The following is a 13,895-nucleotide window of genomic DNA, read 5'->3' on the forward strand; positions in this document are numbered from 1 at the left end:
TGAGTGGCTAAAGACTCTCCAAGGACCACAGCTGGAGAATTGCAGAAAATAGTTGAGTCTCGGGGTCAGAAAACCTTTTTAAAAATTGTCAAACAGCACCTACATCACCACATGTTGTTTGGGAGGGCTTCAAGAAAAAAAAATCAAGAAAAGAAAATGCTTTCACCAAAAACAAACTCCAGCATATTCAGTTATCAGACACGACTGGAACTTCAAATGGGACTGGCTTCTATGGTCAGATGTAACAAAAAAATGAGCTTTTAGCAGCAAACACTCAAGATGGGTTTGGTGAACACAGGGATAAAAAGTAGACCATGTGTACAATGAAATATACTGCTGTGTTTTTGATGTTGTGGGCCTATATTTCTGCTGGAGGTCCTGGGCATCTTGTTCAGACACATGGCATCATGGATTCTATCAAATACCAACAGATTCAAAATCAATAAGTGACTGATTCTGTTAAAAATTTTATAATTGGCCATGTTTGGATCTTCCAACTGGACAATAATGCAAAAACAAACCTTAAAAACAACACAAAAATGGGTCACTGAGCACAAAATCAAGATTCTGCTATGGCCATTCCTCTGACCTGAACCCTGTAGAAAATGAGTGGGGTGAACTGAAGAGGAGAAGCACCATCATGGAGCTGGGAATCTGAAGGATCTGGAGTGATTCTGGATGAAGGAATGATCGCTGATCTCTTGTCAGGTGTTCTCTAACTTCATCAGGCATTATAGGAGAAAACTCCTATACTATTTTGGTAAATGGAGGTTTCAAAAACTATTGAATAAAAGGGTACCTTTATTTGTGTCCAATGTGTATTAGAGAAAAACATTTATTTCATGATATTTCCCCCGTTTTAAATTCTTATTCTCCAGTGAAAGATTAAATTTTTGTGAATTTTTTAAATAATAGATCAAAAGGATTTACAATACAGATTTATTTCCACAGCCTTCTTTGATCATATTTACCAAGGGTACCAACAATTCTGACCACGTGTGGTCACATTTGATATTTGCATTAGGGCAAGATGGAGAATGATGCCTCCAATGTGCATTTACTTTTAAAATGTAACATATTTAGATGCATATTTATCATGTGCAGTGTGTTAAGGAAAATAAATAGAAACCTTAGGACAGAATGTAAAATTATTCAAAGAGGCCATCTTACAGAATCCCTGTAAAAGAGATTTAGTTTGAAAGGTACATTTATTTTATGACTTACAAATGTATATTTAAATTACATATTTAATTGCCCATATTTTAATTGAAGATATGTCATGAAGATATGATTTCACTCAATTACCCTATAGACTTCAATAATAAAAAAAAGTGTGACAATTTTGAATTATACAATTCTGAGTTTGGATTACATCTGAATTAATAGGTATTACGTTTAAAAATTACAAACTTGTAACAACATGCCACTTGGGGCCTTCTCTGCCAATTCAGGCGGGTCAGCTTACCCCAAAGATCGAATTTTCTCTTTCACTTCGAAGTGAAAACATCTATGTGTCCACAAGTCCTTCGTTAACAAATAGAACATTAATATCCAACATCAGAGTCATGGATTTCTATTGAACAAAATCTCACAAATGTTGATTTTCAGATGAAATTACAAATTTTGAAATAGCGTAGCCCTTCATCAAAAATGTTGAAATTAGATTTTATGCTGTCTATGGTTCAGAAAAAAAAAAATTAGGGTTGGAGGGTCATCTTACCCAGGAGCATCTTACTCCATCTTATCCTCCAGTAAATGTTTCAAGATTTCTCTCCATATTAAATGTCAAAGGCCTAAAATGACTTACTTTTTTTCCATTCCTGTGAAGACACCAGCCCAAAACTCTTGTCTTGAAGGACAACTTGACAGTGTGTACTTATTCAGAACCAAAAGCATAATACCTCAACAGCTACATTAATTAAGTGAATCAGGTGCATTTGAGGTGTGTTCATTTTGGAACAACAAATTGCTGCTTCTGAGGTCCTCAAGGGTGGATGTCAGCTACCTCATAATTAGAGAACGCTAACAGCTAAGAAAAATGGAATAGCTGGCATTCAGACTTCCTTTCTTCAAGGAAATTTTTTTTTTTTCATAACTATATTTGGGTTATGCATGAGCTAGGAGCACACGTCATACCACTCTTCAATTTAGTCTTGTGTTTCAGGTGGTTTGAGTGAGAGGTGGCTGTAAATTGCATTTGCATTCATTAGTTTCATCCCTTGTCTCTGCACTGCCATTAAGTTAATATGAGTGTTTGCATGAATCTCCTATTTAGGTGAAAATGGATTTGGACTCCATTAGCTGATTAGCCGTAAAATTACATTATCTCTCACAATGTGAACTTAATGCCAGTACTTTGAAGATGGATTACCTTGGGCTGAGACCCTCTCCCCGTCAATAATTTCCATCATAGGTTCATCATCTAACATATACATGAATTAGAATATACACTCACCTAAAGGATTATTAGGAACACCTGTTCAATTTCTCATTAATGCAATTATCTAATCAACCAATCACATGGCAGTTGCTTCAATGCATTTAGGGGTGTGGTCCTGGTCAAGACAATCTCCTGAACTCCAAACTGAATGTCAGAATGGGAAAGAAAGGTGATTTAAGCAATTTTGAGTGTGGCATGATTGTTGGTGCCAGACGGGCCGGTCTGAGTATTTCACAATCTGCTCAGTTACTGGGATTTTCACGCACAACCATTTCTAGGGTTTACAAAGAATGGTGTGAAAAGGGAAAAACATCCAGTATGCGGCAGTCCTGTGGGCGAAAATGCCTTGTTGATGCTAGAGGTCAGAGGAGAATGGGCCGACTGATTCAAGCTGATAGAAGAGCAACTTTGACTGAAATAACCACTCGTTACAACCGAGGTATGCAGCAAAGCATTTGTGAAGCCACAACACGCACAACCTTGAGGCGGATGGGCTACAACAGCAGAAGACCCCACCGGATACCACTCATCTCCACTACAAATAGGAAAAAGAGGCTACAATTTGCACGAGCTCACCAAATTTGGACGGTTGAAGACTGGAAAAATGTTGCCTGGTCTGATGAGTCTCGATTTCTGTTGAGACATTCAGATGGTAGAGTCAGAATTTGGCGTAAACAGAATGAGAACATGGATCCATCATGCCTTGTTACCACTGTGCAGGCTGGTGGTGGTGGTGTAATGGTGTGGGGGATGTTTTCTTGGCACACTTTAGGCCCCTTAGTGCCAATTGGGCATCGTTTAAATGCCACAGCCTACCTGAGCATTGTTTCTGACCATGTCCATCCCTTTATGACCACCATGTACCCATCCTCTGATGGCTACTTTCAGCAGGATAATGCACCATGTCACAAAGCTCGAATCATTTCAAATTGGTTTCTTGAACATGACAGAGTTCACTGTACTAAAATGGCCCCCACACTCACCAGATCTCAACCCAATAGAGCATTTTTGGGATGTGGTGGAACGGGAGCTTCGTGCCCTGGATGTGCATCCCACAAATCTCCATCAACTGCAAGATGCTATCCTATCAATATGGGACAACATTTCTAAAGAATGCTTTCAGCACCTTGTTGAATCAATGCCACGTAGAATTAAGGCAGTTCTGAAGGCGAAAGGGGGTCAAACACAATATTAGTATGGTGTTCCTAATAATCCTTTAGGTGAGTGTATGTAATATATTAGCTGTGAATTGTTAAAGTAACTTTACAAAAAAAAAGATAGAAAACCTTGTGCAAGACACAAGGAAATATGAATTTTGTTTATGGTTTCAACTATGCTGTTGGGAAATGTCAAACTATGGAAAATGAGAATCTGCCAAACTTTTCACAATTTATCTATATGTTTATGATGCTCTATATTCTATCCTGGTATGGTACACTTTACATTGTAACAGTGGAATATTTTCCCATTTTATTTTTGGACATAAAATAATTCTAATAACTAAAATATTACAGGAAATATTGCCTTATGTCAAAAGTTTTTCAAATCAATTTCTCATTAAATTAAATCGATATTTAATTAATTGAACATATTTATACACTTCAAAATCTTACAACCTAAAACTGAGTGCATCATTATAATGGGTTCTTCAATAGTGTTCCTAGAAGCATTAAAAACTAATTCTGAACTTTCTCACTATTGTCACTTGGAAAAGCAGACTGTGCATTCTTGCCGTTTCTATACACTCTATACAATAATAAATGATTAAATGTAATAATATATCTGTTGATACTACCTATATACATTCCCAATGAGAAAATGCATGAGTGCAATTCCACTATACAGAGTTGTCATATGGCAACACAGCAATTTTCCACTGTGGTACAGTGTTGTTATATATAGTTGTCAGTGTTGAAAATATTCATATTTTCAAAATTTTCTGTAAAAAATTTGAATAGTTTACCCCAAAAAAATTAAATTTGCTGATAGTTTACTCACCTCAGGCCATCTAAGATGACGGCACCCATTCACTGGAGAGGATCCACTGGTGAGCAAGTGGTGTAATGCTAAATTTCTCAAAATCTGTTTTGATGAAGAAACAAACTCGTCTATATCCTGTATGGCCTGTACATTTTCAGCACATTTTCATTTTTGGGTGAACTATTTAATGGAGCAATTTTTAGGCACTTCTGCTGGTTATATCTCTTGTAGGGGAGTCTTGAAAAAAGTCAAAGGTCATGTGGCATAAAAACTATATAATTGGTTACTTTAAAGCCTACCCTTTTATTTCCAGCAATGCATAATATATTTTCAGGTTTCTCTAAAAGCTGAGAAAGTGAAGAAGAATGTACCGTATAGCTATACCATATCATATAGGCTAAGTGTCATGTTAAAGGTCAATGAAAACAAACGGTCCAACCATGATTAATGTCCATATTACTTTAGGTTGATACTTGAATAGGCACATCATCAATGTGTATTTATGTAGATGAATGTTTTTCCCGTGTAGCTCCTTCCTCAGGTGTGTTGAAAAAAAAACTAATCACAGAGATGTTGTGATTTCATTATGCACAGTATAATGTGCCGGCTGGGAACCCTCAAGATAATCAATGAAAACCTGATGGAAAAAAGAAGAGTTGTGTTGAGGTATTGTCGTGGAAAGGAGGGTCTTCAGGGAAAACAAAGACAGAAAAATGAAAATGGGTCTGCAAGGTGTTGACATAATAGAGAATGTCACATTTACATTTCACATTAGTAAAGAGGTTGCCGCTATGTTTTTCTCCAATTGTTTAGGCCTTTAGATTATGAAAACCAGCATAGAAAGATACAATGGATTAGCCTCACTCAGACATTCTCAGTCTCATATAATAATAAACAGTAATACGTTTTATTATTAAGCTCCTTTCCCACAGCTCAATGTCGCGTCACAACAAAGCGTGAACTTTTAAGAGACAGATGCAACTGACAGACATGAGTAACTAGAGAAATACACAAAAACATTCAGAGTTCGAGAAACAGTACTGTGAAAAGGTTTTTATTTGGAATTTGAGATGATGCTGTGGAGCCTCAATGGGAGTGAGATTCAGAGTTTTGGTGCCATGATACCAAAATTAATTTGCACTCACAAAAAGAAAGTCGAAATCTAGGGATGAAGAAACTCACAGATGTAGCAAGAGGCCGTTGAGACATTTAAAGGTTAGGAGAAGCATCTTGTAATGGATACAAAGAAGAGACAGGCAGCCAATGTAATTTACAGAGGATGTGGGCACATTGTTTGGTGTGGGTGACTTTTGCTGCAGAAGTTTGAACATACTGCAGTGATTTCAGCAGATACTGCAGGCCAACCAAGAGAGAAGAGCTAAAACAGCATAACATCAATCCATGTTGGATGTGAGAAAATTAAAGCAACCATGCTTTTCAAATGCAGGCATTAAAAGAACAGCGTGGGAGGACAGATCTGAAAGTCATGAGCGGAGCAATGGAAGCTGAGACCATGATGGCTGACAACATGACCAAGAGGACGCATGCAAATATTAAAAAGCAACGTCTGTCAGTGGAATACTATTTAAACCATGAGGGAGCAAAATCTGTTTCCTTTAAAAGAAAGTCAAGAGAGGAGTATGTACTGAGCTGAAACGCTAAGATCGAGCAGGATGAGGATACCAAGAGTCAGCAGGTTAAAGAAGGTCATTGATATTACTCAAGAGACCAGCGTCTGTGCCGTGGAAAGTGTGAAAACAGATTGAAAACGGTCATAGAGACTGAGAGTATGCAGATGCGATTATAGTTGTAAAGCAACAAGCGGTTTAGATAAGAAGATTTGAGATAGATCTGAAATTATTCCATGCAGATTGGATCCAAGCCACGTTTCTTAATTATAGGGGTGACAGCTTCCGTTTTCAGGTGTATTGGCACAGAAGCAGAAGAGAGAGCATTTTATCAAAAGTGAAATGAGAGCTGTTTTTTAAAACGGGGTGAGGGAAGGGTCTAGGTGGCAGGATGATGAGTTCGATTTATAATTAACTCACTGACAGAGGATGAGAGAATTTGTTTCAAGGCTTGAAGCTCAGGGGTAAACTACACAGACAAGTAAGAGCAAGGCACCAGCCTAGTTTCGGTGGAAGTGGGTGTCTTTAAAACTTCATAGATGGTAGATTTACCACCGTTTAAGTATTTGGGGTTGGTATGTTTTTTAAATGTTTTTGAAAGAAGTCTCCAATGCTCACTAAGGTTGCATTTAATTGATCAAAATATAGTAAAACAGTAATGTGAAATATTAGTACAATTTCAATGAAGGCTTTTCTATTTTAATATTTAAAAAATGTAATTAATTCCTGTAATGGCAAAGCTGAAATTTCAGAAGCCATTCAGTGTCATGTGATTCTTCAAAAATCATTTTATGCTGATTTGATGCACAAGAATGATGAAAACAATATATTTGTGGATCCCAAACATTTTTTCAGGATGAATAGAAAGTTCAAAAGAACAACATTTATTTTCACTGCAATTTTTAGACACCCAGACACCAGATCCTGTCAGAAAATAATTATTTTGTCTGGTAACAGAACAACTAGTTAGCAAAGTTGTCTAATAACTAAAACCCGTTAACAGCAAGTCTTGTCTGGTACCCAAAACTGTATTAAGTGTTCTATCAGCCAAAAAGTTCACTAAGTAAAGCCAGTGAAGAGCAGAAGTAGGAGATGAAGTAATGACGATAAAAAGGAGCAGACATTATTGAATAATCTTAGTTGTTTCAATGCTCAGACTTTATCTGTCCAGTACACATCCAACAAGTGTTATTACACCTCAAGCAATAGAAATTGAGTAGTAGTAGTATATTTTTATTTAATGCCATGTCAACATCTTAGGCTGTTTTCATGGCAATAACAATTAATAATACAATTATGCCATAGAAATGGAAGATTATTGCTTCACATCATCCCATAAACCTCGAATTTCCATGAACATTCCACAAACATCCCTTACCACCATCTTAAGTCTAAACAACAATGGAAAAATAATATTTAATATAAATGATCAATCAATTAATAAATCAACAAAATGGGTATATACATGGCTAAAATGATTATATGATTAAATGGAATAATAGAAAGGATTAAATTATAAATGATTATGAATGAAAAAACAAATGTATGGTTGCTCTCTTGAAGAAAACATGCTACATTTGAGGATCCTTAGATCATTCAGTGTCCTTGCTGAATATAAGTATTAATTTCTTTCAAAAAAAAAAAAAAAAACAGTCTGACTTCAAACCTTTAAACAGTATGTGTAGAAATAAAAGATCACCAGCGTTTCTACAGTAAACGGCTGGTTGTGTATATGAGCTATGCTACTATAATATATCGTGCAGATAGCCTAGTTGTAATGATAGATTCAGTGTTATGTTTTCTCACCAACAGAAATGCATTTGAAAAGCCAGTATGGACCTCATTCTCTCCGCTACCATACCATCAGAGTCAATGAGCTGAAAGCATTAATACTAATGTTTGTGAAGGGGGAACATTTCTTTTAAACAATTTCATTCAACTTTTGAGGTTGTTGTTATTATGAATCCATTGTGATGGGTTATAATTTGAAGCAATAGAAACAAATATCTGAATAGCCCCATTCCCAATTTCCTGGTTGATTCTGATGCCTCTTATCAAAACGTCTCTTATCAGTCTTTCCCTGTACCGGCATTATCACAGATCTCTTTGTCTACAGCTGTAAAATGAAAAGAACATAAATTATTTCTGGCTCAAAAAGGGGGTAAGTTTGCTGGTTTCAAAGTGAAACGTGATGTAAAAAAAAAAAAAGTGATAAAGAGCTTTTTATATTGGAAATTGTCCACTGGTCTTTTTATTGCACAAAGGGAATTGCAGCTTGGAGAAAGAAGAGTCTCTAGAGTAAGGAACATTAACTGACTTTGCTAAGTCAACCTTTAATGTACAAATCAGCATAGAAAAACCATCCTCGCCACTATTTTGCTTCTTTTTCATGTGGCAGGGGCATTCTTCTCACAGTCAAGTAGACATTAATTCCTTTCAATCTTCACACTCAATTTATTCTCAAATGTCCCTGCCGATATGCTTGGTCCTCTAAATTAGTGGCGGTGATTTATACGGTAAAGAAAGAATGGAAGAAAGAAAAAACTTAAATCATATCATAGCTTCGTGTGGGGAGTCTTGTATTATGAAATATGTTCCTTCTTCCCTGAGGATATAAGCGGTCAATGGAGGAATAGAAACCAATGGAATGAACCAATAAATACACAGTAAATTTTGCAGTGTTAAATGAACTCTATTAGAGTTAAATTTAACACTCGGCCCGAGTGTATTTGGTCCCACTCAGAATTGGTGATAAATTGACTCTCGCCATAGTGTTAAATTTTCAGAGTTAAATCAACTCTATTTTGAGTAAAAAATTAACACTGCTCAACACTGAATAGTGTTACCAGAGTTTAACACTAGGGAAAATTAACTCTGTTGTGTGTTACCAGAGTTTAACACTAGGGAAAATTAACTCTGTTCTGTGTTACCAGAGTTTAACACTATGGGAAATTAACTCTGTTCTGTGTTACCACAATTTAACTCTGCAGGAAAATGTACTCTAATTAGTGTTAATATTTCACTTATGTAGAATTCATTTACATTTATAATAGTGAAAAATTCTCTAATTTTAAATCCCATCTGGTGTTTTACAAACACAACAAAAAACAAGATCAACGACGTCAGATTTAAAACATTTATTACAATGCTGTCATGCTCAAGAAACAATTACACTCACAAAAATACATCACATCTGCATTAAATGACAATACATCACTATATTCAGTACAGAAGCTGTTGAACCACCTAGCTAAGCAGCCTTGCTCTAACCTCAGCAATACAAGGACCTTCACTTTGCCAACATCTGTTGAACACAGTGGTCTGAATGAAAGTGTACATCTTGTGTAGAATAGTGTTATAAGTGGTGCCAAAAACAAAGTGTGCCTTAATGAGAATTCAAATTTTTGGTGAACAAACTCATGTCATACCAAACCTATACGACTTTTGTTCATTTTCTGAACACAAATGAAGATATTTGTAATGAAATCTGGCAGACTTCTATCCTACATCTTTCAAGGCCCAGAAAGGTGTTAAAGACATCATTAAATTAATCAGTGAGACTATGGTGATTTAACTTTTATTAATGTTTTATTAAGCAACATGAGTGCTTTCTTTGCACGAAGGAAAAAAAATATATACAAATTTACCACTTTATGAAAATATTAATCCCTGACAAGCGTACACAAGAGCACGACAGATGAGTGTTTTGTTTGAAATTAAAGCAGACATTTTGTGAATGCATGCATAAAATTAAGGTTAACCCTCTGGGGTCTGAGGTCATTTTGGGGCCCTTGAGATGTGTTGACATACCCTGATATTTGTGCTTATTTCAGCTTCTTAAATCATACTATTGACCAACATGTATTTTTTTTTGTATTCAGCACAAACTGTGCTACAATAATATGTGACCAAGATGGATGTACATGTCTGCATTTCTTAGAAAAAAAATATTATGCGTGGTTAGTAAGTTTTGGGGAAAATAATGTAGCTGAAATAAGGCCATAAAAGCCACACTACATCGTCCTGAATAAGACTTTTGAGTAATCAGTCTTGTAAACTAGAATATTTACTTCACAATTATGTGAAAATCATTCAGCTTACTCATTCACAGAAAACAATATATTGATTTAAATTTTTAAAGACATGTTTTGTGATCGAAAGCGTATATGCGAGGGAGTGGTAATAGCCTTGAATATTAAGTGGTTCTCACCTGAGAGACAAAGGGCCCTCCCCTAAAGCTGCTAATGGCCCATCAGTGTGACTGTGACTGAGGCAGGTAAGACAGAGAGTGTGAGGAGACTGAAAAAATGGGGTTTTTAAATTATTTGTATTTTATTTACAACACAGTATAATCAAAACATACATAATGAAGGTCAAAGGCACATTATTGTGCACACTGATCTAACCACAGAGATGTGAACAGACTTTGAGTTATTCCTGCAACAGATTCTGTTCAACAAGTGAAACAAATACCTGATATTTACTTATTTCCATGGATTCAAGAAGAAAAAAACACAATCAGTAGCCAAGGATCTTGTTTTACCATAGAATATCAGTGTAGTTGACCATCTGATGTTGGTACAGTGCTCTCAGAGGAAAAGATATTGAAGAAAGTCATCAGGATTCATCTGTGGTTCAGGTACCTGGTCCAAAAAAATACAAACAACCAAAAAAAAACATTTGTGAGCATAGACTCATGCATGCTTTGTACTATCATACACAAAAAAATACATTTTATATCTGAGAAACTAATTATTATTGTTTAGTACGTTATTAAAATCTATTTTTGAACAGAGTAGGCTATTAATAATAAACATGTTGTAAACATACTTAGACTCGTAGCATTCATCATGTTACAATGTAACTTACTCTCGTATTACTTTTATTGTTTTATATAGAGCATGAATACAACACCGCACCATAAGAAATTGAAATACAATGAATTGCCCATCATATTCAAACACCGTAGTCTGGAATTACAGTTTGGGAGAAAAACAACTATGATTTTGCAGTCATACAGCCTAGTATGTATGGTTTTATAGTAACGTTAGCTGTTATGATTCTGCAGCAATAGACTCACGTATGCTGTGAACTACAAAAGGATGTACTTTGTACCATTAAAAAAGGATATTTTATATCTGAGAAACTAATTGTTATTGTTTAGCACGCTATTAAATCTATTTGTGAACATTAAATATTCTTCTAAACATTCTTAGATGCTAGCATTCATCATGTTGTCGGTTGGGAAAACCCAACTAAACGCGTTCAACTTTGTCACAATAACACGCTAACTAATGCAAAAAAGAAGCATTACTTACTCAGATCGATCTTCTGTATGAACTCTTGCACTCATTCTGAGGTAAATCCAGCCTTTACTCAGCGCGTCTCCTTCCAGAAACGAGCAGCAACAGAGTCTCGTGACTGTTTGTTGTTGGGCGTCTCCAAGCGCGCGCGCGTCACGTGGTTATTTACATGTGAACACGAGGGGGCGGGATCTCATTAGAAATAATGAGTTAGACTGGACAGATTGAACATGGTGTCGGTTTCATACGGATTACTTTATCACAGAACATTTGTTTTCGATAACACTTACTTCATTTGAAAGCAGACACTTTAGGCTTTCTATAGAGATAACTCTCATGTTTCTGTGTTGAGTATTCACTGAGTTACACTTCATTTTAGTGACGCGTTACTATAAATATATCGCGGAGACGGAGAAGACAGAGAGCGCATCCTGTTGGTTTTCTTTTTTTTTTCCAAAACCACAAAGTTTTGTTGTAATCGTCATTGTACTCAAAAAAAAGTAGACACTTAACAGTTTCGATTGATGTATAACACTTATTTGTGTGACCAAAATCAACAGAGTACTTTTAGTGTCTTTTGCACTTATCTTAAAAAAACCGAGTTCGTATCGCCGGCGATACAGCGGGCCCCAGAGGGTTAAACCAGTGGAGTCACATTGATTACTTTAATGATGTCATTACTACCTTTCTGGGCCTTGAATGTGCTAGTTGCGTGGACTCTCAATGTAAGGACAGAAATCTCTCAGATTTCATTAAAATATCTTCATTGGTGTTTTGAAGATGAAAGAAAGTCTTACAGGTTTGGAACGACATGGGGGTGAGTAAATGATGACAGTTTTCATTTTTGAGTAAATTAACCCCATTAAACAGTTTGTCAAAGGCATCAAGAGAAGAGATTGACTTGCATGGAATGGCCTGCTGATCAAAACTGAAGTACTGGTGAATTGAATAATTCTTTCCTAAGCCAGGAGACAGGGCTGAGCACTTCCAGCGATGTCTTGAATATGCTCCTCAATGCTTGTTCCACTCTGAAAAAAAACAAGCAAATTGCAGAGGACTATCACTGATGTGTTAAATTAAAAAAAAAAAAAAAAATACAAAAAATAATAACAAAAACAATAATTAAAAACAAACCTTTTAGAAGATATCCTTACTTGAGACGTAGACACCTTTCCTTGTCTCTTCTGGCCTTGACAAGACACAAACAAAGCATTTTAAGATCATCAACAATGCTTAAAGAATACTATACGAAGTCAATCCTTAGTCACAGTTAAAGCAACTCAATGGCTACAAAACTGCTGTGAAAAGTGGCACAATGAGAATTCTCTTTTCATTTTGTATCTTCAAATGATATTCCTCGTTCTTTAGAAATGCCTCTCTGTATAGTTATGATTCCGGTGCTTCTTAGACAAAAATACAGAAAAAGGAGGAGAAAGTGTTTTAAAATCCAAGAGAAAAATACACCACCTGTATTATGGGCATGTGATCAAAACATTTAATAGTTGTCAACAATGTATTAAAACTAAGACAAAAACAGTGATACTTACGTAGCCATTTTTGAAGAAGGTACAGGAACAAAGGCACAATTCCTCTGGCACAGTTTTCATTCACCTTCCTTGGTGGTGATGCACTGCAAAAATTATTATTATTATTAAATATAAAAATTATATATATATCATATCGTTATCATATATGCACAGTTATATGAAATATTACCTATTATTTTCTTTAATGTCAGCTGTCAGAACACTTTCTTTTTTCATCGAGAATCGATCAGGCCAGCTTATTAAAAAAAAAAGCAAAGCAAAAACATAAATATGGTATATAAACAAAGAAAGCACTACTTCAAATAATACTTAATTTTAAATACTTTTACCTTATAGAGATCAAATTAATGTTGTGTTTTTAAGTAGATTTATGAGTTTAACAGTCCCCCAAATGCATAAGTAATAACTTCTTGCCCACCTTTCAGCTCCATCATCTAATCTCATTCCTTTACTGGAAGACCTTTCTTCAATAATGAGTGTGTCCTGGAGTCAAAGGATGAAGACAGGGACTGAGTTGACTGTACAGGAGAAGCTTGTTACTTAAAAACAGGAGAAAGATAATACATTAGTTCTGCAATATGTGCTATGTCAAGCCAATAACAGTCACTCTTTATAAACAAGCAACATTTTAAAATGCGTTAACGTTACTTGTACCAGTACTTACATGATCAGGCCAACTAACTGTGCATGTCTAATAACAAAATATAATAAATAACGAAAAACAAAGACGCGTCTGTTTTTAAATGAGACGTTCCGCCTGCCCCATAATTGACTTCTTCGTCGCGAGCATTGAGCGGATTTACCGCTAACTTACTCCCACAGCGCCATCTACGCGGCTTCAGTAAAGATGCAATGGCGGCGTTCGACTAATTTGTCTTCACAGTACTTAATTAATGCCGTTGGACACATTTAGTCTTTCGTGAGCTGAACAGTGAGATGAGTATAAACGGAGGTCGGAGCCATATCTAAATGGGCCCTACCTAGAAGATTTCGACCG

General features: G+C 35.9%; 1 long non-coding RNA gene across 2 annotated transcripts; it reads right to left on the reverse strand.

The window, feature by feature from the left end:
* Window positions 1–9,171: 9,171 nt before the first annotated feature.
* LOC306881835 lies at window positions 9,172–13,689 on the reverse strand. 2 transcript variants are annotated; one of them, XR_013785169.1, is made up of 6 exons: window positions 13,563–13,689; window positions 13,317–13,437; window positions 13,068–13,133; window positions 12,899–12,981; window positions 12,486–12,535; window positions 9,172–12,379 (listed from the first exon to the last, which is right to left on the reverse strand). It is a non-coding gene; the product is annotated as an uncharacterized lncRNA (long non-coding RNA). The 2 variants fall into 2 exon arrangements; XR_013785170.1 differs by having other exon boundaries at window positions 12,486–12,540; window positions 13,563–13,682.
* Window positions 13,690–13,895: the final 206 nt, after the last annotated feature.

This window comes from Barbus barbus (assembly GCF_936440315.1).
Source record: "Barbus barbus genome assembly, chromosome: 2".
Classification (NCBI taxonomy): Eukaryota; Metazoa; Chordata; class Actinopteri; order Cypriniformes; family Cyprinidae; genus Barbus; species Barbus barbus.